The sequence below is a fragment of the Sorex araneus genome, chromosome X (assembly GCF_027595985.1).
Source record: "Sorex araneus isolate mSorAra2 chromosome X, mSorAra2.pri, whole genome shotgun sequence".
NCBI lineage: Eukaryota > Metazoa > Chordata > Mammalia > Eulipotyphla > Soricidae > Sorex > Sorex araneus.
The window spans coordinates 11864194-11887133 of NC_073313.1; positions in this window are offsets into that span (position 1 = coordinate 11864194).

A 22940-nucleotide genomic window follows, 5' to 3' on the forward strand; every position below is an offset into this window, starting at 1 on the left:
GAAGAACTTTTAACATGTTTCTATTGCCTTGAGCTAAACAATAGTTTTGCTGCCAGAAAACCCACCCAAATAGCCAATTTTTGTTTTTGATTAAATTGTACCTGCAAATGTATAGTTGAATGTCATTATTTTAAAGCACATAAAAATTCATAATTATCTTGTGGCTGATAATACTGAGCCATGCCCTGGAAGGGACATAATACATTTCATTGAATCTCTCTTTTCTAATCCATTTTAGGAAGGCAGGGGGCAATTTTGCAAAAGGGATACCAGGAAAGTATTCAAAAATGTGGCAACCTATTATCCAAAGAGTGTTCATGGTCTTGAGGCTAGGGGCAAGGATTTACTCTTCTGAGGTAGCTCATATAGCTTCTCTAGCAGAGCCAGTCCAGTAGTACCTTGCTCGAGGCCGATCCGGGTTCGATTCCTCTGTCCTTCTCGGAGAGTATCAAGCTACTGAGAGTATCCCACCTGCATGGCAGAGCCTGGGAAGCTTCCCGTGGCGTATTTTATATGACAAAAACAGTAAAAAGTCTCATAACGGAGACGTTACTGGTGCCCGCTCGAGCAAATTTATGAACAACAGGACAAGGGTGCTAGAGAGTGCTACTTTGCTGAGATGATACAGAAGAGTGCTATGTGAGGCTTGGGTCAATCTTCTCCTTCTCCCTCTTCCTCTTCCTCTCCCTTACTTTCTCCACCTTCTCCTCACCTTCTCTGCTTTTTTACCCCCACTACCCCCTCCTCCTTCTCTTCTTCCTCCTCCTTCTCCTTCTCCTCCTCCTCCTCTTCTTCCTCTGCCTCCTTCTCTTTCTCCAACTTATCCTTCTCCTCCTCCTCCTCCTTCTCCTCCTCCTTCTCCAGCAGAATGTGCACCTCCATGGACTCTGAATGGGATTCATGATGGTTTCATAGGTGTTGCCATGCCAGCTTCTGAACGCAGACCTGATGAGACAAGAAGCTTCTACTTGCCTCTGTGCTGTGAGGAAACCTAAGCAGCTTCATGGAAAGGCGCACATGAAGAGGGATTGCTGTGAAGGTGGCAGCCCTGTTCCGACTGTGTCACTGGGTCCCACAAGCTACCCACATTCTTCTGTGTGGTGCAGGGATAAACCTTCCTGATAAGCACCAACTGCCTTGAAGATGCAGGAGCAACATCCAGTCATTGACGTTATGTTAAGATGCCCAGTTGAAGTCATTCTTTGTGTACACTGCACTAGATATCTAGAACCATGTGCGTCTCTTTTTCTACTCCTTCCTGTGGCTGACCGAGGCATCAATGCTCAGACTAGCAACAAGGATCCTAAAGCATTTCCAAAGCCAGGATGCCCTTGGTTGTGTTCCCCCAGTTTTTCTCCTTGACTAATGCTTTCTGTACTTTTCCCACGACCACCAGCATTTCCTGCTGTTGCCTTTTCTGATTACAAGCCTCCTGATAAACTACTGATGTGTTTGGGTTTTGGAGCAAAAAGTCACCTGAGTTTTCTAACCTGCTACTTATGAGTCATCATTTCAAATGAAACCTTTTATCAAAATGAAATGCTTGTTGTTCTTTTATAGGCTCTCTTGGGTGACACAAGTCTTCATTTAAGGATATAATTAGAAATCGATGTTCCCATTAAATTCTGGACAGGAATTTGTGACAGTAAAGTATGGCCAGTAATTTATTGGAGAATGGCTGAGCAAACTTAGGCACAGCGTGTGGCCCTCCTCTTCAAGAGAATTAGAAAGTAAGAACACATACCATTTAAAGAAGAAAAAAAGTTTCTGAGAAGGAAATAAATACATACCGGGGAGGGCCTCAAAATACACACAGGCAGTTTGCTTAGTCTCAGGGAGACTTCTCCTTGTTCGCCATCCCTGAGGCTGAGTCACAAACATTTCCTGTATCACTTGTATCACTTATTGACCCGTTGATCTTCGATTTTCTCGAGCGGGCTCCAGTAATGTCTCCATTTGTCCCTGTCCCATGCCAGTGCAGCCCAATGATATCTGCTCGCTCCAGGAACAGGAAGAGCCTCAAATTGTTCACTCAGGGATTTGACGAAGAAATCTGACCATCTAGTCGGTGGGCGGCCACAAGGTTTATGACGTCTCGTGGAATCCAGTTGGTAACAGCTCTAGTCCAGCGGTCGTCTCTGAATCACATTACATGACTGGCCCGTCTAATTTTTGATGCCTTGGCAAACGAGACAACGTCCTTGATTCTTGACCGTCGACGAAGGTCAGAACTCCGGATTCCTTCTCTCACTTGAGTGAGATGTGATACTCCTAGCATAGCTCTCTCGATTCCTCTTTGGGATATCCGAATAGCATTCTCATCCTGTTTGCATAGGACCCAGGTCTCTGAGGCATATGTTAGTTCAGGAAGAATGGTGGAATCGAAAAGATGCACCCAGAGTCGGAGATTCTTCGTTCTCTTAACCATTTCTTCGACGCTCTTGAAGGCATTCCACACTGCTCTCTTCCTCCTGTGCAGTTCTGGCACCAAGTCGTTTCTCATGTTGATTTCTCAACCCAGGTACACATAGCTGCTGCATTCGGAGATGTTCATTCCATTGATTGCTAATGAAGCTTCAGGGACCAGTTCGTTTTTCATGAACATCGTCTTGTTGAGATTCAGCTGCAATCCGACCTTTCCACACTCGTGGTCGAAGTCGGCCAGCATTTGTGCAGCGTGGCTAATGTTTGGTGTTATAGAACGATGTTGCTAATGTCTGAGCTCACAAAGCTGTGCAGAGATGCGATAAAGGAAGACCTGAAAGAGAGAAGAGCAGCAGTGTTGGCCAGTGCAGCAGAAGCCGAGAAAAGTATTCACAACACTCACCTATTCTTCGCCAACTACAAGACCAAGATGACTGCCCCCCGACATCCCGATGGATCTATCACATCTTCCAGAAAGGCAATGGAGAGGATTCTTCATGATTTCTACTCGGATCTCTTTGACAGCCATGTCCACCTGCCCACATACCAAATTCCGCAGGATGGATATGTCATTCCCAACGTCCTCCCTTCTGAAAGCTGACACGCCATTTTTTTGGTAAAGACGAGCACAGCACCTGGTCCGGACAAGTTCAGACCCGAACACCTGAAGAATCTGCTGCCAGTACTCATCAATACACTGGCTCGGCTCTTCACACACTACCTGACTGAATGCAAGGTTTCATCTCAGTGGAAAACCAGTAGGACCATTCTGTTGTACAAGAAGGGAAACATCCACGACATTGGCAACTATCACCCAATCTGCCTGCTCTCTGTCGTCTACAAGTTGTTCACTCATGTCATCCTGAATAGAATAGGCAGAACACTAGACGAAGGACAACCATGCGAGCAAGCCGGGTTCCGAAGAGGATTCAGCATGATAGACCATATCCACAGTGACCAAACTCATTGAAGTTTCGCGAGAGTTCAAGATGCCGCTCTGTCTGACGTTCATTGACTTAAAGAAGGCCTTCGATTCTGTTGAGACTGAAGTGGTCATCGAAGCCCTGGCCAAATAGGGCGTTCAAACTCAGTATATTAAAATGCTCCGTGAGCTGTATTGTGGATTCACCACCAGGATCTCACCATTCTACAAGGAAGTGATCATTGATGTAAAGAGAGGGGTGCGGCAGGGTGATACCATTTCACCGAAACTCTTCAGTGCCACCCTCAAGAACATCATGCGACGACTGGAATGGGAAGGAATGGGAGTGAAGATAGACGGTCGGCAATTACACCACCTCCGCTTCGCTGATGACAGCATTCTCATAACACCATTAGCCAAAACATTTCTATGATTAATATTAGTTCTCTTATTTTCTCTTACTCACACACTGGGGATTCTTTGTGACAGACCTGTTCCAACACTCTAAATGATTCCAAGTAGGTACTATTAGTATTGCTGAGTTATATCTGAGAAAGAGGCACAAATGGTGGCCGACTTTGACTGCGAGTGTGGAAAGGTCGGACTGCAGCTGAATCTGAAGCTCACCAAGACAATGTTCATGAAAAACCAACTAGTTCCTGACATTCCGTTTGCTCTCAAGGGATCGAACATCTCCAAATGAAGCAGCTTTGTGTACCTGGGCCGAGAACTCAACATGAGGAATGACTTGGCGCCAGAACTGCGCAGGAGGAAGACAGCAGCGTGGAATGCCTTCAAGAGTGTTGAAGAAGTGGTTAAGAGCATGAAGAACCTCTGGCTCAACTCCACCATTCTTCCTGCACTGACATACACCTCAGAAACATGGCCCTTACAAAAACAGGATGTGAATGCTATTCGGTTATCCCAAAAAGGAATCAAAAGAGCTATGCTTGGAATATCACATTTCACTCAAGTGAGAGAAATCCGGAGTTCCGACCTCCGTTGATGATCAACAATCAGGGATGCTGTCTTGTTTGCCAAGACATGGAAAATCAGATGGGCTGGACACGTAATGTGATTTAGAGACGACCACTGGACTAGAGCTGTTACCGACTGGATTTAGGGGATGTCAAAAGACCGCGTGGCTGCCCACCTATGAGATGGTCAGACTTTTTCATCAAAACCCTGAATGAATGGTTTGAGGCTCTTCATGTTCCTGGAGTGAGTAGATACCATTGTGCTACACTAGCATGCGACAGGGACAAATGGATATGTTACTGGCACCCGCTTGAGGAAATCGAAGATCAACGGGATGACAAGTGATACAAGTGATATCTGAGAAAACTGAGGCATAGAGAATAGAGGGTACTTGGCCAAGCTCACATGACATGGCAGTGCATCCCCCAAACCCCCAAATTGTGATCTGTCACCAATAGTGGCTGACATCATAATGCTAGGCACTAAGACTGTAGGAATACAGTTTGAGCTCACAGAGCATTTTAAATCTTTGGCTCATGTTATCAGTCACACCAAATTCATGTCTGTAGCAATGTCATCCCGTTGTTCATCGATTTGCTCAAGCGGGCATCAGTAATGTCTCCATTGGGAGAATTGTTGTTACTGTTATTTGCATATCGAATATGCCATGAATAGTTTGCCGTGTGGGCAGGATACTCTTGGTAGTTTGCCAGGCTCTCCGATAGGGACGGAAGAATAGAACCCAGATTGGCTGCATGCAAGGCAAATACTCTACCCGCTGTTCTCCAGTCCCAAATTCATGTCATGCGTAATAAAAGATGCTTTATTTTTATTAATTTTCTTATTTGGGGAGTGTTGGGGCCACACCCAGTTGGGTTAAGGTCTTACTTCTGAATGTGTGCTCAAGAATCATTCCTGGTGGTGCTCAAGAGGATCATATGCAGTACCTGGAATCGAACCAGGTACAGCTGTGAGCAAGGCAAGTTCTTTACCTCTGTACTATCTCTCCAGCCCCTAGTTTTCATTGATTTATATTGGAGGGGCACACTAGATGATGCACAGGGCTTCCTCCTGACTCTGTACTCAGGGATCACTTGTGGTGTTACTCAGGGCACTGTATGGTACAAGGGATTGAACCAGGTTCTTGCATACAAGGTAAGGGCTTAACCCATGGTACTAGCTCTCTGGTCCTCTTTTCCTTATTTTGAACATATTTCAGCCGGAAACACTTCATATGTGGTTGGTTTTGTAGGCTGCTTAAGAAGCATTGTGTAAATAAACATATACAAATATAGGTTACAAAATCTCATGTAGAAAACAACAGAATAGTTTGGGGTAAGAATTAAGATTTTGATCTGAGAATGTAGCTCAGTGGCAGAGTACCTGCCTTGCATGTATGAGGAATTGAATTTTATCTCAAGTACTGCAAAAACAAATAAACAATAAAATAGAGGGACTCTTTGGGGTTCTAGTTCATGCCCATGACCTTTCCTGTGATCAACCAGAAAACTAGATGACTTCTGCACTAGACACATGTTATGAGTTAACTGAAATTTTAATAATCTTTATTATGGTAACTTGAAAAAATGCAAACTTTTCCTCTAGAAAAAATATAGATGTGCTTTTTAAGTCTGCAAACACTTATTGGCTGACCACAGAGAATTGAATAGATACTTCATGCTGTGTATTTTGCCAGTAGGGTGGCCTCGAGCTCAGAGAGCCACCTGCTTATACTGAAACCTGTCATTTGCATTAAATCACATCCATAATTTCAAAGAGGCTCAGAAGAAATCCATTCCTTCTCACTGGACAGAAATAAGTAAACTCTCCATAGTTGTAAAGAATATGACCCATTTCAAAGAGAAGGGTATTTTTAAGATCCTATCTGTGTATAGAAAACAGTATAGTTATCTAATATAGGTGCAAACTTTACAAATATTGCTTAAACATTTATGAATCCATAAATAATAAGTATTTAATATATTCAGAATAGAGTTGTAGGGTTTTCATAGGAAGACATAAAACAAAAGTCCTGTATTCTCCCCAATATGCTTTCTCCTTGAGTTTCATCTCAGCTGTGTAAACAATCGATATGGAATAGTAAGGAGGTGTAGCTGAGCAGATAATGGACTTGAATTAGATCAACTGGGCTTGGGCAGAGTGAGCATACCATTGGGGCATATTATTCTTAATATGTTTAATCTGATCGCTACTAACTTGAATTCAATGGATTTAAGATGTTGACTAACAGAGAGCACAACTGCCTCAAATAAGCAAAAGTGCTAGGAGAGTCAGTGTAACTAAAGTGGGAATTATACCTTTTGTCTGTATATTTGGGTTTTTATTGAGGGGGTACTCCCAAGCAGTGCTCAGGGACCCGAAGGCAACTCCTTATGATAGATGGTTCAATGGTTGGGCCTGGCCATGTCATGCTGCTCAGCTGCAGTGGTGCTGGGGACCATCAGGACTCCACCACATGGTGCTCAGGGGCTATCTAGAGCTACTGGCGAGGGGACATGCAGAGATGGGGATTAAACTCGGAGCCCTGTGCATGCAAAGCATTCAATCCAGCGCTTTGAGCTATCTCTAACTCCTCTTTCGAAGTTTTTTTTAATTGCCTGATTTTTTCAGTGCTTAGTGCTGACCCTTGGCTCTGTGCTCAAGGATCACTCCTGGTGGGGTTCAGGGGACCAAAATGTGATTCTGGGTATTGAACCTAGGTCAGTTATGTGCAAGGCACAACCTTACCCTGTACTATTTCTCTGGCCCTGGAGAATTATTTTTTTAAAAGTCTTAAAATATTTAAATGTTAGTTTGAATTTAGAAAAAAAATATTTTAATGGGGACCAGAGCGATAGTACAGAGGGTAGGGCAGCTGACCTGGGTTCGATCCCCAACATCCCATATCGCCCCCCAAGCACTGCCAGGAGTAATTCCTGAGTGTAGATCCAGGAGCAACCCTGAGCATCGCTGGGTGTGACCCAAAAAAGCAAAAATAAAATAAAATAAAATAAGATAAAAACAAGATATTTTAAATAACTAGTTCTCATAAAATATAGTTATGATTATATTAAAAAGAACTGTGGTTCATCTGGGCAATGATTATTAATTTACCTACTAGATATATGTAAATACATTATTTTAGGTTCCATTCACATCCTAACTCAGTTTAAGCGAAATCAGGAAAACACAGAGAGGCAGAGTGAAGCAATTCAAAGTGACAAACGAGAAGATCTAGGTTTATGACCCAATTTTGTAACTCCTTACAAGCGTCTCTTTCCACCTTAATTTTTCATGCTGTACAATAGAGGTAATGAGACCTCCTTTCTCTGAGTCAGGAAGTTATCCTGATGAGTAAATGAGAACTTGGGCAGATAATGTTTGCAAATAGAAAAATGATCGTAAGTAGATATTATGATAAAATTCTTATGAATTGAAAAATCTAAAGTATTTCTGTTATTGGTATAGGTAGGGCAGTACTCTAGATTTTGCGATTTTTTTTTAAAATTACAAGATCGGAGAGATGCCTCAAAGCACTGGAGAGGATGGCTTTCCGGAGTTCATGAGTTCAGTCCCCAGCTCTATGTGACCCTCCCCCCATCCAGAACTGCTGGATGTGGCTCCCAGTGCCACCAGGTCTGCATATTGAATTTCCTGGCCCAGTTAGCTAAGTACCACTGGAAGTAGCTCCCAAAGATTTCCAAGCATTTCTTAGGAGCCCTTTTGTCCCCAAAGAAAACATATATAGTTTCTGTAGTCCATTCCAGAAGCTTATAATAATTTAGTGTCAGCCAATTTTCTTTGAAGAGCCAGAGAAGGTCTATTAGACTGTACAGGGCACATTTTTTTTCTGTTGCAGCTACTCAATTCTGCTTTTACATGGTAATGATAACCATAAAAATACATATAATAATAAATGTGGTTGTGTTTCAGTAAAACTCTATTTATAAAAATATACAAGGGTAATATTTCATTCATTCATGTTGTTGGATAATCTTGGTCTAATCAGAGAGATAATGCACACATGAAAATATAATGTATTTTTGTTAATATTGGACTCAGAGTATTAAATGCTGCAAACAAAATGGATGAAGAATGAATGTCGTTCAGTGGAAGCAGTTAGGTATGCCTTGAGTTAGGTTTTGAAGGATATGTTTGGATTTTTAGAGGAAGAGGAAGACAATCCTAGATAAGATAACCCAATAAAAGGTATAGATGTGGGAACATAAAGGACGTATTTAAATAATAGCAAGCTATTCGTTTGAAGAGTGGAGGATTGATCCTTAAGGGTACAATTAAATATAAACTCATTGAAGTGTAAGATAGGAAACCATACATAGACATTTAAATATAACCTAGTTTCTTTTTTATGGAATACACTATGAATTCCAAGCATATAAATATATTTATGATTGACTGTTAGGTGTATATTGTTCCAACAACAATGCCTCACCAGTGTCCCTAGTTTCCCTCTTACCCCCAGCCTGAGTACTTTTCCCTTCCCCCATTTTCCTAGTATTCCCATCTCTAACTTATCTGTCTGCCACCCTCTGCCCGAGTGCTCAGCTTCCTACTGAAGACCAATTCTCCTACTCTTTGTTTCTATTGTAACTGGGCATTTGATTTCCCCCTATGAGGTTTCTTTAGATCCTGCATATGTGACTGATCATATCATTCTGAGTGTGTTTCTCTCTCTTTCTGACTGATTTCACTCAACATGATACTCTCCATATCTGTCCACTTAAGCAGCAAATTGCCTGAATTTATCTGTTCTCATGGCTGAGTAGTAATTCCATTGTGTATATGTACCATAGTTTCTTTATCCAGTCATCTGTTCCTGGGCATTTGGGTTATTTCCATATTCGGGCTATTGTATATGGTGCTGCAATGAACAAAGGAGTGTAGATGTCTGTTCTTCTTTGTGCTTTTGGGCCTTGGGGTATATTCCCAGGAGTGTAATTGCTGAGTCATATGAAAGTTTAGTTGCTAGTTTCTGAAGAATGTCTATATTGTCTTCCAAAATGGCTACACCAGGCAACATTCCCACCAACAGTGAGTGAGGATCCCGTTCCCCCATATCCTCACCAATGCTGGTTGTTGTTCTCTTTGACGAGTCCCAGTCTCTGTGGTGTGAGATCTCCTTGTTGTTTTGATTTTCAATTCTCTGATTATTAGTGATCCAAAGCATTTTTAAATATTTCTTTTGGCCATTTGTATTTTTTTGAAGAAATTCCTATTCATCTCTGGCTAGTTTGTTTCTGACCTCACTCCACTCCCTAAATTTCTGACCTCACTGCACTATACTAGCTCTAGTTGTTATGAAAGCATTTCATGCATTTTTACTTAGTTAGAACACTTTCAGCTATTTCTGTGTTGCAGAGTCATTTGATAGATTTCTAGAGGTGTACTGCAACTTGTAATTACACCCAAGGATTGATACAAATTCTCTGTCTTCATGGTTCTATACACATTACAATCAATAAATAACTGTACATTGGTTACTGCAGGCATAACATCCTGCAGTATATGAATCAGAGCAGGAACTAATTACATATATACTATTAACATAGTGGTCACAATCCTCATGTGGCTAATTTAAATTAAAAAATAAAGAAATTTAGGCATCAAGATGTACTAACCACATTTCAATGTCTAATAGCCATTTGTGTCTATTGGTCACTGTACTCATCAATGCAAATGTAGGTTTTCATCATTGCAGAAAGTTCTAGTCGATCATATTTTACTTAAGAGATAAGAAAACAAAAACCACTAAGCTTTGAATTAGAGTTCTGGGACTAGAGATTTGGGTAAAAGTTTATGATGTTCTGTAACTGGATTCAGTAACAAAGACATCACTTTTAAGCATTGATTTTGTCAGCTGTAATATGGGTTAATGGCTTTTTTTGCAGGTGGTTATGAACACAAATGATGCATAGCTCTTTGGTAGTTGTAAAACATTACATATATAAGACTTCTCTGTTACTTCAGTGATACCATCTCTGTGCCTCTAGGCAATTTCCATTATTTCCATCTTTGCTTCTGTGTACAAAATCATGCCGTTTGCAAACAGAGATAATTTAGCTTCTTCTTTTTCAATCTGGATGCCTTTAATTTCATTTTCTTGCTTAATTGTTCTGGCTAGAATCTCTAGTACAGCCAGCACTGAGCAAAAATGATCTGAGTTGACAGTCTTAGTCGTATCTTTTCCCTGATTTTGAATGGAAAATTTTCAGCTTTTCACCATTAAGTCGGATGTTATCTAAGGGTTAGTTGATGACCTTAACCAGGCTGAAGACATTCCTCTCAATTTCTAGGTTTTTAGAGCTTTGTTTTGTTCTGTTTTATAATGAAGCCATTATAATCCTTGTTCCCCGTGTTTACTCAATTTATTACCATTTATTAGCATTTTGGTCATTCCCCTCCGCCCCCCACCCCATTCCCATCATCTCGCTTCTTATAGGAGTGGAAACCAGCTGTATGACTGGTTATAGACCTGTCACTACCTAAATAATCTTTTTTCCAGGAAAGCAAGACAAGAGCTTATGCATCAATGAACCAAATCCAGGGTGCCTGTTAAGATTAATGCTAAAGAATAAATACAGAATTCATATTCTGCCACAGTGGGAAGCACTATGTTTTGACAGAAGAAACAAATACCAAGAGTCTATAATTTTTTGATATGGAGAGTAATATGGAGTTTATTTATTAATGTTTTGAAGTAAAATATGTTTGTTTAGAGGAGAGAGAGAGAAAGAGAGAGAAAAAGAGGAGGAGGTGGGAGGAGAGGAGGAGGAGGAGGAAGAAGAAGAAAAGAAAAAAAACCACACAGTATAAGATGAGATATGGGCAGCTCCAGCTCCAGAATGGAACATCCTTAGTTTATTAATGTGGTAGCCTGCTGTAGAGAAGAGGCTGTCACTGTCATCCCGTTGCTCATCGATTTGTTCGAGTGGGCACCATTAACGCCTCTCATTGAGAGACTTATTGTTACTGTTTTTGGCATATCCAATATGCATGGGTAGCTTGCCAGGCTCTGCCGCGCGGGCTCCATACTCTCGGTAGGCTCTCCAAGAGGGGAGGAGGAATCGAACTCCGGTCGGCCTCCTGAAAGGCGAAAGCCCAACTGCTGTGCTATCGCTCCAGCCCAAAGAGGCTGTAAGAGGGAAATAAAAGAAGGTAAGAGAAAGCATGGCAAAGGAAAGGATTTTAAGTTGCAAAAACTACATGAGCAAAGACACAGAAGTGGAAATGATCGTGCAATATTACAAAACTAGATAAATTATGAGATTTAGTTTATGTATATGGATTCATCTATTTGGGCAGCATAAGTAGATAGCCTATGACTCTTACACGAGTGATTTTAAACCCTTTTACACTTGAGGACTGGTACCTGCCTGAACACTGATTTGCAGGCCTGTAGTTAACCATTGTGGAAGACCAATGTTTTCCAGCCTTTCTAATATTTTGGACCACCACTGAAAACCACTCACTCAAAAGTGAATGTATTTAATGAATCTAGATCTGTAATCCTGTTTAATGTCATATTCTGGTTGAGAGGAAGTATTAAAAAGTCTCTTGAATTTCAAGGAAATCATCTTTCAGCAGAACGAAGAACACATCTCTTTAGTTTTTCATAGGCATCAATTTAGCAATGTACTTGAGTGTCTTAAAGCCTCTCTTTCTCCAGAAAAGGTGAACAGGTTTTACTATTCCATTCTTTCATAATATTACCAACCTCCCTTTATTTTCTGCATGGTAATATGAACAGTTCTTAAAACAGATTTTGTGGTCTCCCAAAGATCTGACCCTTATGGAGTATATATATATATGTAAACAAATTTGTGTATATTATATTCCTTATAATACAAACACATATCTTATAATATTCTTTATAAGTTCAGTCAAATTTACTTAGTTTCCATTTCAGTGTCAACTTGCTGACTTCTTTTGAATTTATTTTTCTCATGATCAGTTTGTTCAAACTCTTATACTGACACTACCAGTATTTTAATTCCCACATAAGTGGAAGGTTTGAATTAGCTTCTTTATTGCTACTCTCCCCTTTCTGATGTATTTGCCCTCTTCTGGCTCCCTCTTCCTCTTGAGTATCCAACCTTTACTTGTCTTTATCTTGATTCCAAAGATACCTTACAAATGCATTTATGCAAACAGATGAAGGGCTTCCTATATTATATATCCCTCAAGTGCAAACAAGACAGGACACAGAAATCATGTGGTAGGAAACTTCTGACATAACCTCTGATGAAATCTGTCCCCTAGTATTCGTTTACTTGTGTTATTATCTTCCTTTGAGTGTGGGATGGACTTAATGATCAACTTTTAAAATAGGATTTGGAAGAAGTTACAGAATATTCTTTACTTGGGTTAAAAACAAGATTGTAATTTCTGTTTTTATATGATCTCTCTTGCCATTTTGGGGTTTTTTTGGTGGCCACATCTGACAATACTTAGGGGTTACTTCTGGTTCTGCACTCAGGAATTACTTCTGGCGGTGCTCAGGGGCCCATATGAGAAGTTGTAGATCAAATCTCGGTTGACTGTATGCAAGGCAACCACCCTACCCTCTGTACTGTCACTCTGGCTCTCTCTTGCCTTATTGACTCAACTATTTTGGTCAAATTGAGGGTTCACAAGGCAAGTAACTAAGGACAGCTTTTGACCAAGAAAGATATGGTAAGTGGCTGAGGCTGTCAATAGCCTTCAAGAAACTGAATCTTACCAGGATCCAAAAGCTTGAAAGCAGGTCTTTTCCCATGTGAACCTTAGATTACTCCTTGACCATAGACTAACATTTTTATTTCAGCCTCATTAAATTCCAGAAAGCAGAAGACTCAGTTTTGTCCTATTCAGGTTACTTATTCATAGAGACTGTGAGAGATGCCCAATGTGCATGGTATTAAGTCTCTAAATTTGGGCATAATTTTTTATGTAGCAATATAAGTTGATGGTAGCTAGCCCAAAGTGATGATTTTCAAATTGTAAACACTCATGTATGTAAGAGCAAGAAGGGCAGCATTTTTGAACTGGAGGCAGTCATTTGCTCTGCCCAACGGAGACTGATATTTGCTCTTAAATATAAGGTCATCATTGGTATCTGTTCATAACCTGACAACTTCTAATAATCAACTCTTCAGGATTTTTTTTGCTCATTCTAGAATTACTGTTATATATTAACTGGACATAGACCAGTATCTCAAGTTAATTTTTTCCTTCCTTTATGATTTGACACAGATTCGTTGTCATTGACCTGTATCAGGTTTACACTAATGCAATTCTCTGTCTTCTCAGAATTATCTCAACTGCTTCTCTTTAATTCTCTGCCAACTTGACATTATTACAAAAGGATTATGTGAGCATTGTATTTAATCTCCCTTCCTAAATCACAAAAAATTATCACAGTGCACTGAGTACTAGCCCTTATGAAACTGACTTTGTTTCAAAACACAAGCCAGGTTTTTGGAAATGAACTGTAAATCGGGTGTATTATTTAAGCTCTTTTACTACATCTATTATTTTGGCTTTGGGGACGAACCCGGCATGTTTGAGGGTTATTCCTGGTTCTTCACTCAGGAATTACTCCTGTCTGGGTCAGGGGACCATATGGGATCAAACCCAGGTTTGTTGTGTGTAAGGATAATGCCCTACCATCTGTACTAGCACTCTGGCCTTGTCTTAATCTATTCTATGAAGCATGAAATGTGCTAATCATTTTTCTCCCAAATGCCCCTTTCTGTACCTTCATCAAGAGGATTGAAGACTCAGACTTAATGCTTCACTATACCCCTAATGGTGCATCAATAAGAGACAGGCATCCGGAGCTTCTTATCTTTCCATTCTTGAGCCAGAGAGATAGATAGTAAAGTGGGTAAGGAATTTTCCTTGCATGTAGTTGACTTGGGATTGATCCCTGGCATCCTATATATTTCTCCCCAAGCCCTGTCAGTTGTGATCTCAGAAGGCTTAGTTGCGAGTAAGGCCGGAGGACTGACTGCCAGATGTGGTACAAACTATCTCACCCTTCTCCTCTCTTTAAGTTTCACTTTCTCCCCCTTTCTCTAACTAGGGAAGACAAAATTGTTACCATAAAGGGCTAATATTCTTTCCTTATAGCTTTCCTTATGTTCTAAGAGCATTAAATTAACTTGTGTTCACAGTTATTAATGTTTTTCGAGCTACATTCCAGTTTTTATTTGTATGAGTCTGTAAGTTCACTCTTGCAAGATCAAACCTTTTTTTTAATTTTATTTGAATCACCCTGAGATACAGTTACAAAACTTTCATGTTTGAGTTTCAGTCATACAATGATCGAACACCCATCCTTCCACCAGTGCACATTCTCCACCACCAATGTCCCCAGTATTGCACACACACACCCCCTCCCAACCCTCCCCCTGGCTCTATGGCAGACAATTTATCCTATACTCTTTTCCTACTTTGGGGCATTATATTTTGCAATATAGACACTGAGAGGCTATCACGTTTGGTCCTTTCTCTACTTTCAGCACACATCTCCTATCCTGAACGATCCCTCCAACCGTCATTGGCTTAGTGGGCCCTTCTCTATCCAGCTTCTTCATCTCCAGCTCATGAGACAGGCTTCCAACTATGAGCAATATTCCTGACCTTTGTGTCTACTGTCCTTGGCTGTCAGTCTCATATTATGTTATTTTATACTCCACAAATGAGTGCAGTCCTTCTATGTCTGTCCCTCTGTTTCTGACTCATTTTACTGAGCATGATACTCTCCACGACCATCCACTTATAAGCAAATTTTATGACTTCATCTTTCCTAACAGCTCCATAGAATTCCATTGTATAGATGGACCAAAGTTTCTTTAACCAGTCGTCTGTTCTCGGGCACTCAGGTTGTTTCCAGAATCTGGCTATTTTGAACAGTGCTGCAATGAACATACCGGTGCAGATGTTATTTCTACTGTGCTATTTTGTACCCTCGGGATATATTCCCAAGAGTGGTATTGATGGGTCATATAGAAGTTAAATTTCTAGTATTTTAAGGAGTGCCCATATTGTTTTCCTGAAAGGCTGGACCAATAGGCATTTCCACCAACAACGAAAGAGTGTCCCTTTCTCCCCACATTCGCACCAGCACTGGCTGTTCTTGTTCTTTTTGATGTGTGCCAGTCGCTGTGGTGTGAAGCTCAAACCTTCGACTATGTCTGACTTACATTGATAGAATGTAGGATTCTTGTCTGCTGGGCGCCTGTTATGAACAAAAATAAGCCAGACATAGTGGAAAATAAGAAGAAATACAAAATGTAGTATTCTTCCATCAAAGCTTTCACTATCTTGAAGAGGAATGAATAGAACAAAAATTAGGCCATGGCAACAAAAAAATGGAAATGTGTGCATGTTGGTTGTATGCATAGTGTATAAGTTTGTGGGGGTGCTGTTTATGAAATTCTAGAAAAAGCTGTGTCTGAATAACTACTGAAAATATGCAGCATCAAGTGTGCCATGTTTTTATTGACTGTAAGCATCAGTGGAAGCAATAACCATATAGAAACTGTAGGCTATAACAGAGAAGTGGGCGGAAGGATGTAAAGATGATGTTGTGATGATTAAATTGCAAATACCCCACCATTTCCCAAGAGATAAGAGCACAAAATAACATACTATATGGTACAGGATGAATAAAGTTAGCTTGAAAATGACTCTGTGGTCCGACCACAGGTTTACAAAGAACAGTATGAGTAGCTGAGTCTTCTTTGCTGCATTTAACTGGCAGCACTATGCTGAATTTTGAAAAAGGGAAAAGTTTCTTGCCCCTTTTAAAATTCTACTAGTTTGGTCAGACAAAGGGGTTGTTTTTATGGACTACAGCATTGAGAAGATTGTCATCTTTAAGTGAAGGAAATAAAAAAAATGGCAACCCACTATATTTCATTTTATAGTAAATTTTAAAAGCTCCTATTTCAATATTGTCCATATCCCCAGGTTTTATTTTTCTTTTTGGGTCACACCTGGCGAGGCACAGGGGTTATTTCTGTTCATTCACTCAGGAATTACTACTGAAGGTGCTTGTGGGACCATATGGGATGCTGGGAATCAAACTTGGGTCGGCCGAGTGCAAGGCAAATGCCCTACCCGTGTGCTATCACTCCAGCCCTATATCCCCAGTTTTAAGGCCCCAAAGAGAAACACTTTGCCCCACACCTAGTTAAAATCTGTTTATTTCTCACTTACCATCAAAATATTTTTCATAATTTTATCCTCCCCACTAGATCTCAGGATTATATGTTATATGTTTTCATATAATTTGTATACTTTTATATTTACCAAATCTTATAACTGTTTATTTTTGTGATTATTTATTGATGTCTATCACCAGATAACTGATATTTATTTACCCTCTTTTATATTTTGATATAATTAACATATAACCTTGTCTAAGTTTAAGGTGTATAATGCATTGACTTGATGCTTGCAAAGTAATTACCACCTTCACCTAATCTAACATTTTCTTATCAGCATATAATTATAATTTCTTTTTCTGTGGTGAGAATATTTTAGATCTAATTTCTTAGCAACTTTAAAGTATATAAAACAGCATTAACCATAGTCACAATGCTGTGCATTAAAATTCCAGAATGTACTTATCTTACTATTGCAGGTTTATATATTTGATTAGCATCTCCTCAATTCTTCTATTTCCCATACCACACTCTACATGTTCCAGTTTTTTACATCACATATATGAGTATTTGTCTTTTTCTGTTTAACTTATCTCAGCATGATGCCCTCAAGATCCAGCCATGTCACAAATGTTAGGATTTCATTCTTTCTTGCTGCTGAATAATATTCCAGTATATATATTCATTTATCAATTCATTAATGTACATGTGAATTCTTTTCTATCTTGGCTATCATAAATAATGCTGCAACAAACATGAAAATGCAAGTATCTTTCCAAGATCTACCTTGCATTTCTTTTATATATACTCAGAAGTGGGATTGGTGGATCACCTGGTGGTTTTATTTCTAAGTTTCTTAAGAACTATCCATAGAATTTTTCATGAAGACCACATTAGTTCACTGTTCCACAAATAATACTGGAGTGTTTCCTCTCTCCCACATGCTCACCCACTGCTTATCTTGTCTTTTTGCTGATAATTATTCTTATAGGTATTATGTTTTCTTTTCACTTAGCTCTATACTTCTGTTTTTTAGCCTTGAGTGAAGCTATTTAAATACTGGGATTTACAAATTTGTTCACAATAAAGATGTTTTAGGTATTCAGTATTTCAATACCAGTCCCACCACCGATGTGTCCTTCCCTCTAGCAATGTCCCCAATCTCCCACCCACCCCCAATCCTGCTTCCTCAGCAGGCACAAAATAGTTCATATTGTTTGTTATAGCATTTATCTTGTAATGGGGTTGCTAAAGTCATGGACTGAGTATTTACTGAATTGGTAGGTTGCAATTGAGCCTTCTGTGTAATTCTTTCACTCACTGAGCTTAGTGAACTTCAACTCAATTCTCCTATTCAATTTTCTAAGCTTCTACTGGGCTGTCAGCTCTGTGAAGTTTGGAGGTGTTTTGTGGCCGAGTATGTGACTGCACACTTCAGGGACTTTGGAGCAGACTCGATCAGTTGTAGGTGTCTCTCTGGTGTCTCTCTGAGATCAGTTGTAAAGTTGGGCTATTTCTCTGGAAGCTGTAGGAGCCAGATGTTGTTGTGTGGAGCACTGAACCTTTGGCAGGGCTGGGACTCAGTCTGCTTCCATCCCACGAAGGTTCCAGAGATTTGGGCCCAGTGGTAGCCAGGACTACCTGGAAAACTGCTGATGACATCTCTCTGAGATCAGTCCTGAATCTGGGTCCACCTCTGTGTCTTCTTTGAAGGAAATATCTATTCTTGTTCTTTCCCCAGTTTTGCTTTTCTTTTTATTTATCTGTGTAAGCTCCTTATACATTTTGGATATTAACCCTCATTAGCCTCTTTGTGAGTATATTCTCCCATTCTCTAGGTTGCCTTTTAATTTTGTTGATTGTTTATTTTGATGTACAAAAGCTTTTCAGTTTGATGCCATTCCACTTAATGATTTTTGCATTTGCTCATTATGTCATTGCCACTTTTATTTTATCTATAAAAACTGTATTTTTGGGGGAACTACAGATTTTCCTGTCTAAAAACTACATTTCCTATGCATTCACAGCTGGCAACAGGACATCATTCTGACAGTTAAGATGTGGTAAATGTAAAATGAAACTACGGGAAGTGCTCTTTTAAATTTTTAATTTAATTTGAATTTGAAATTGCACTAAAACACTGTGTTCTACAGTTATTCATTGTCAAGTTTTAGATATACAATGTCCCAGCACCAATCCCGCCACCAGTGTCAGCATCCCTCCACCAGGTTCCCTTCCACCCTGAAGCCTGTCTCCTAGGCAGGCACGTTTTAAGGTTTGGTTGTTGAAGTCTGGATCTCATATTTTCAGTGATTTGTGGTTTTTCAGATTTTGTGGTTTATATAGCTATACCACTTCTCTTTACGATGGATATATCTGAGGCTCTTGAACCTGCCTCCTGTTACTTCCTGCATATTCTCCTTTCCTCCTCAATTTCTTTTTTTGCTTTTTGGGTCACACTCGGCGATGCACAGGGGTTACTTTTGGCTTTGAACTCAGGAATTACTCCTGGTGGTGCTCAGGGGACAATATGGGATGCTGGTAGTCGAACCCGGGTCAGCTGCGTGCAAGGTAAACACCCTACCTGCTGTACTATTGCTCCATCCCCTCCTCCTCAATTTCTATCCTTTTATGTCCTTCTCCTTGTTATAGTCTGGGGCCATGGGTAATCTAGGCAATTCTCCATTTAAAGCACTGCATTCCTTTGTCCACTTATTCTGTATGTCAAAGAAAAGTGAGATCATCCTATGTTTGTCCATCTTCTTCTGACTTATTTCCTTTAACATGATACCATCCGGTTCCATTCATGTTGCAGTAAATTACATAAATTCATCATTACTTAGAGTTGCAAAGCATTAAGCTGTACATATTTACCGCATCTTCATAATCCATTCATCTATCATTGGATGCCTAGGTTGATTCTTTATATATTAGGTATTGCACTAAATGCTGCGATGAATAATGTTCTTTTGAATGGATGTTTTTCTGTCCTAGAGGTAGATACCCAGAAGTAGGATTGCTGGATTATATAGCATCTCAATTCTTATTTTAGTGACAACTCTCCATACTGTTTTCCATAGCTGTTGAACAAGACTACATTCTCACCAACAGTGGGTTAGAGTTCCTTTTTTTGCTACTTGCCTACTAAAATAGGTTATTCCTGGTATTTTTGAAATGTGCCATTTTGGCTGGTGTAAGCTGATATCCCATTGTCATCTTAATTTGGATTTACCTAATCATACATGATGACAAACATTTTTTATATGTATGTTTCTGGTGCCCACTCAAGCAAATCAATGAACAACAGGACAACAGTGCTAACTGCTCTGTTAGTGCTCTTTAAAAATTGCACCACGGCCAGTTGATTAAGGTCACTTCTGTCTATGGCACTCGCTCCTTTATTACCTAGAGTACAGTCACAATATTGGAAGAGAATCAACTTCTTTGCACTCATAAAATAACAAGCCTAAACCAAAGCCATATACTAATTTGAGGCTGAGGAAAAATGATATATGCAGAATGGATTTACCAGTGCCATCATAGAGCAACCATACCTCCTGCAGGCTTTATTGTAAATTTTTAAAAAATGCTTAATTAATCTATAACTGCTATATGTTTGCATTTTTTCCTGCAGGGTACAAAAGGAAACATAAAAAAATAAATGATACTGTTTTACCTAGAATGGAGATCTGGGATTCATTAGAATTGGAGAGTAATTTGAGGGAAAGTTATGTCCTCGGTTCAGAAACTCATACTTTAAGAAATTATGTGAGGAAAAGAAGGTTAAGGGGAAGATCATGTCAGCTCTATAGTGAAATGGAAAATGTGTTCTTTAAATGAGTTAAAATAAGGAAATGGAAGGGAAATTATGAGGGTCTGTGGGATCTCTAATGTCCCTGTTAATAAGTGTGGTTGAATTGGAAAAGAGAGGTTGAATGTGGTTAGTACTCTTATTATATGCATTAAACAGATCAGAGTGCATTAAATGCAGAGTGAATTGATTTTGTACAACTATCTGCCATCTTTTTAGAAAAATAATGACTAATGAATTCTGCAAATGTGTTTCTGTGAAAACAGCTTTGGAAAGGGAGATTTATTTTGCCTAATTCCTTTCATCTATATTATAGATTACTTAGTATGCTTTTGACCTTGAAAACTGTATTTATGGCCATTAAACATAGCATGGCTATCTTAGAAAAAAATTTATTTGGGCCAGGAAGATAGCTCAGAGGGAGTTGAGTTAGCGTCCTTCATGTTTCAGGCCCTAAATTCAGTCACTGTCATCATATACTCCCTTGCCAATATTCTCAGGTATGGCCCAAGCCATACTTATGGCCTGGCCCAAGCCCTGAAGCATTAGACCTACATGTAAGGTCTATAATCCCTGGGAATGGCCCCATGACTCCAGAGCAGGCCCCACAAATAAGTTAAAATAAGAAAAAATATATTTAACACTATTTTCATAAAATCAGTTGCTTTTATCAACTACCTCCCATACATAAATACATAGCATATACTTCCAATAAATATAAAACCCTACTTTGGGGAGGCAAGGCCTATAGATCTAAAAACCATATTAGAGGGTTCAAAAAATGACTGTTTCTCTACTACACTTCCAACCCCATTTCTTTCTGAGGAAAGATTGTCCCAAATGACTCTAGACCTGAGCCTCAGCCTATTAACACTAGAAAAAAAAATTCTAGCCCTCCTATAAGAAAAAAACAACCGTCCCCTTAGAGAATAAAGTCAGCCCTCCCACCCCCATCCCCCACCACACTAGAAAAAAGGCCTGGCTCCCCCACAAAGCAGGCCAAAGGCCCTTATTGGAGACAAACTCTGATCTTAATTCTGTACTAACACTTGTATTTGATCTCCTGAATTCCATTCCTCTAGTTTCCTCCTTTCACTAGACTGTTCTTCACCTTTGTCCTACATAGCAGTACTATTTATATACTCTGCTTCTTGCTGACTGACCTAGCTCTGGAATCCTTACTTGCCTTGATAGTTAGGATTTCCTCTTTCCTGACTTACCTTATGGCTTCAGACTCACTTCCAGCTCTGACTTCCAGTACTTGCTCAACCAATATTTCACCATGCTCCTCTATTTTCTTGATTCTTGGCCTGGGCCCATGCACCTCACTGAGTTCTTTTAAGAGGAGGATTTAGAGGTGCAAATGTAAAAAAATTATATGAGCTTTAAATTTTCACATATCCCATCTACACAGTGGCATGAAGATTTCCTCCCTGTTACCATTGATAGCATCCCCTTCTCAACCAGCCACGAATGGGTTAACCCCTAGAATAGGTTTAATAAGCAGGTTTGATTTTAGGTATACACATTTCAAGTCCTTGGCAATTACTTTTCTTATTTCAGTGCTTTTATCTCAAAGGAACACCAATCAGCCCTTCATAGAAAAACTTCTTCAGGCGAAATAAATGGTCAATGAAGGGTCAAGGGTTTGTTGCCCAATAAACTAAAATAAGGGAGAGAGTTATTGTGTGAAATTATTGCCTTATCCTACAGAGTTTCTTTTTATTATATCTTTAACATTGAGATGATATTTTTAAGACTAGGATGGTGGCTCAGCATTAGGCACTTGCTTTGCATAGTGTATGAGGCATTTGGTTCAATCTCTGGCACAGTAAGGAAAAAGTTGTTTTTAGGAAAGCTTTTGCTTCACAGAAAAATTGAGGGGAAATGAAGCTATTTCCCATATGCATCCTGTCTCCACATGCACCAGCTCACCCCATTATTTAATATCCTTCATTAGATTGTGCATTTGTTATAACTGGTCAATATACAGTGCCAAGTCATTATCACCCAGAGTCCATAATATGTATTAGTGTTAACACTTGGTGTTTGGAAGTTCTATGGACTTGTACAAAGGTATAATGGCCTACATATATCCACTGTTATAAAAAATATCAGACAGTATTTTCACTTCTGTGAAATAAAAATCTTCTGTGTTCTTTCTATCTTTTTCTTCCTTTCTCATCTCTGGAAACCACTGACATATTTATTTTCACCATAGTTTTTTTTGTTTTCCAGAATGTCATATAGTTGAAATTATATAGTATAAAGCTTTTCCAATTGATTTTTTTTACCCAGTAACATGTATTTAAGGTTCCTTCTTGTCCTTATCTTCTCATGCCTTAATAGTTCATTCTTTTTTAGCATTAAATAGTATTCCATTATCTGGACAGGCAATTATTTATCCAGTCCCCCACTGAATGGCATCTTTGTTGTTTCCAAGATTTGGCAATTGTGAATAACTCTGCTATAATGTTTACATTCAGGAATTTTTTTGGTATGTGTGTGTGTGCACATGTGCATGTGTGCGTGCAGGCATACATTTTCAAGTCCTTTGGGTGAATACCAAGAGGTTGATTATTAGATCATATGATGTGAATATGTTGAGTTTTATAAGAAACTGCCAAAGTGT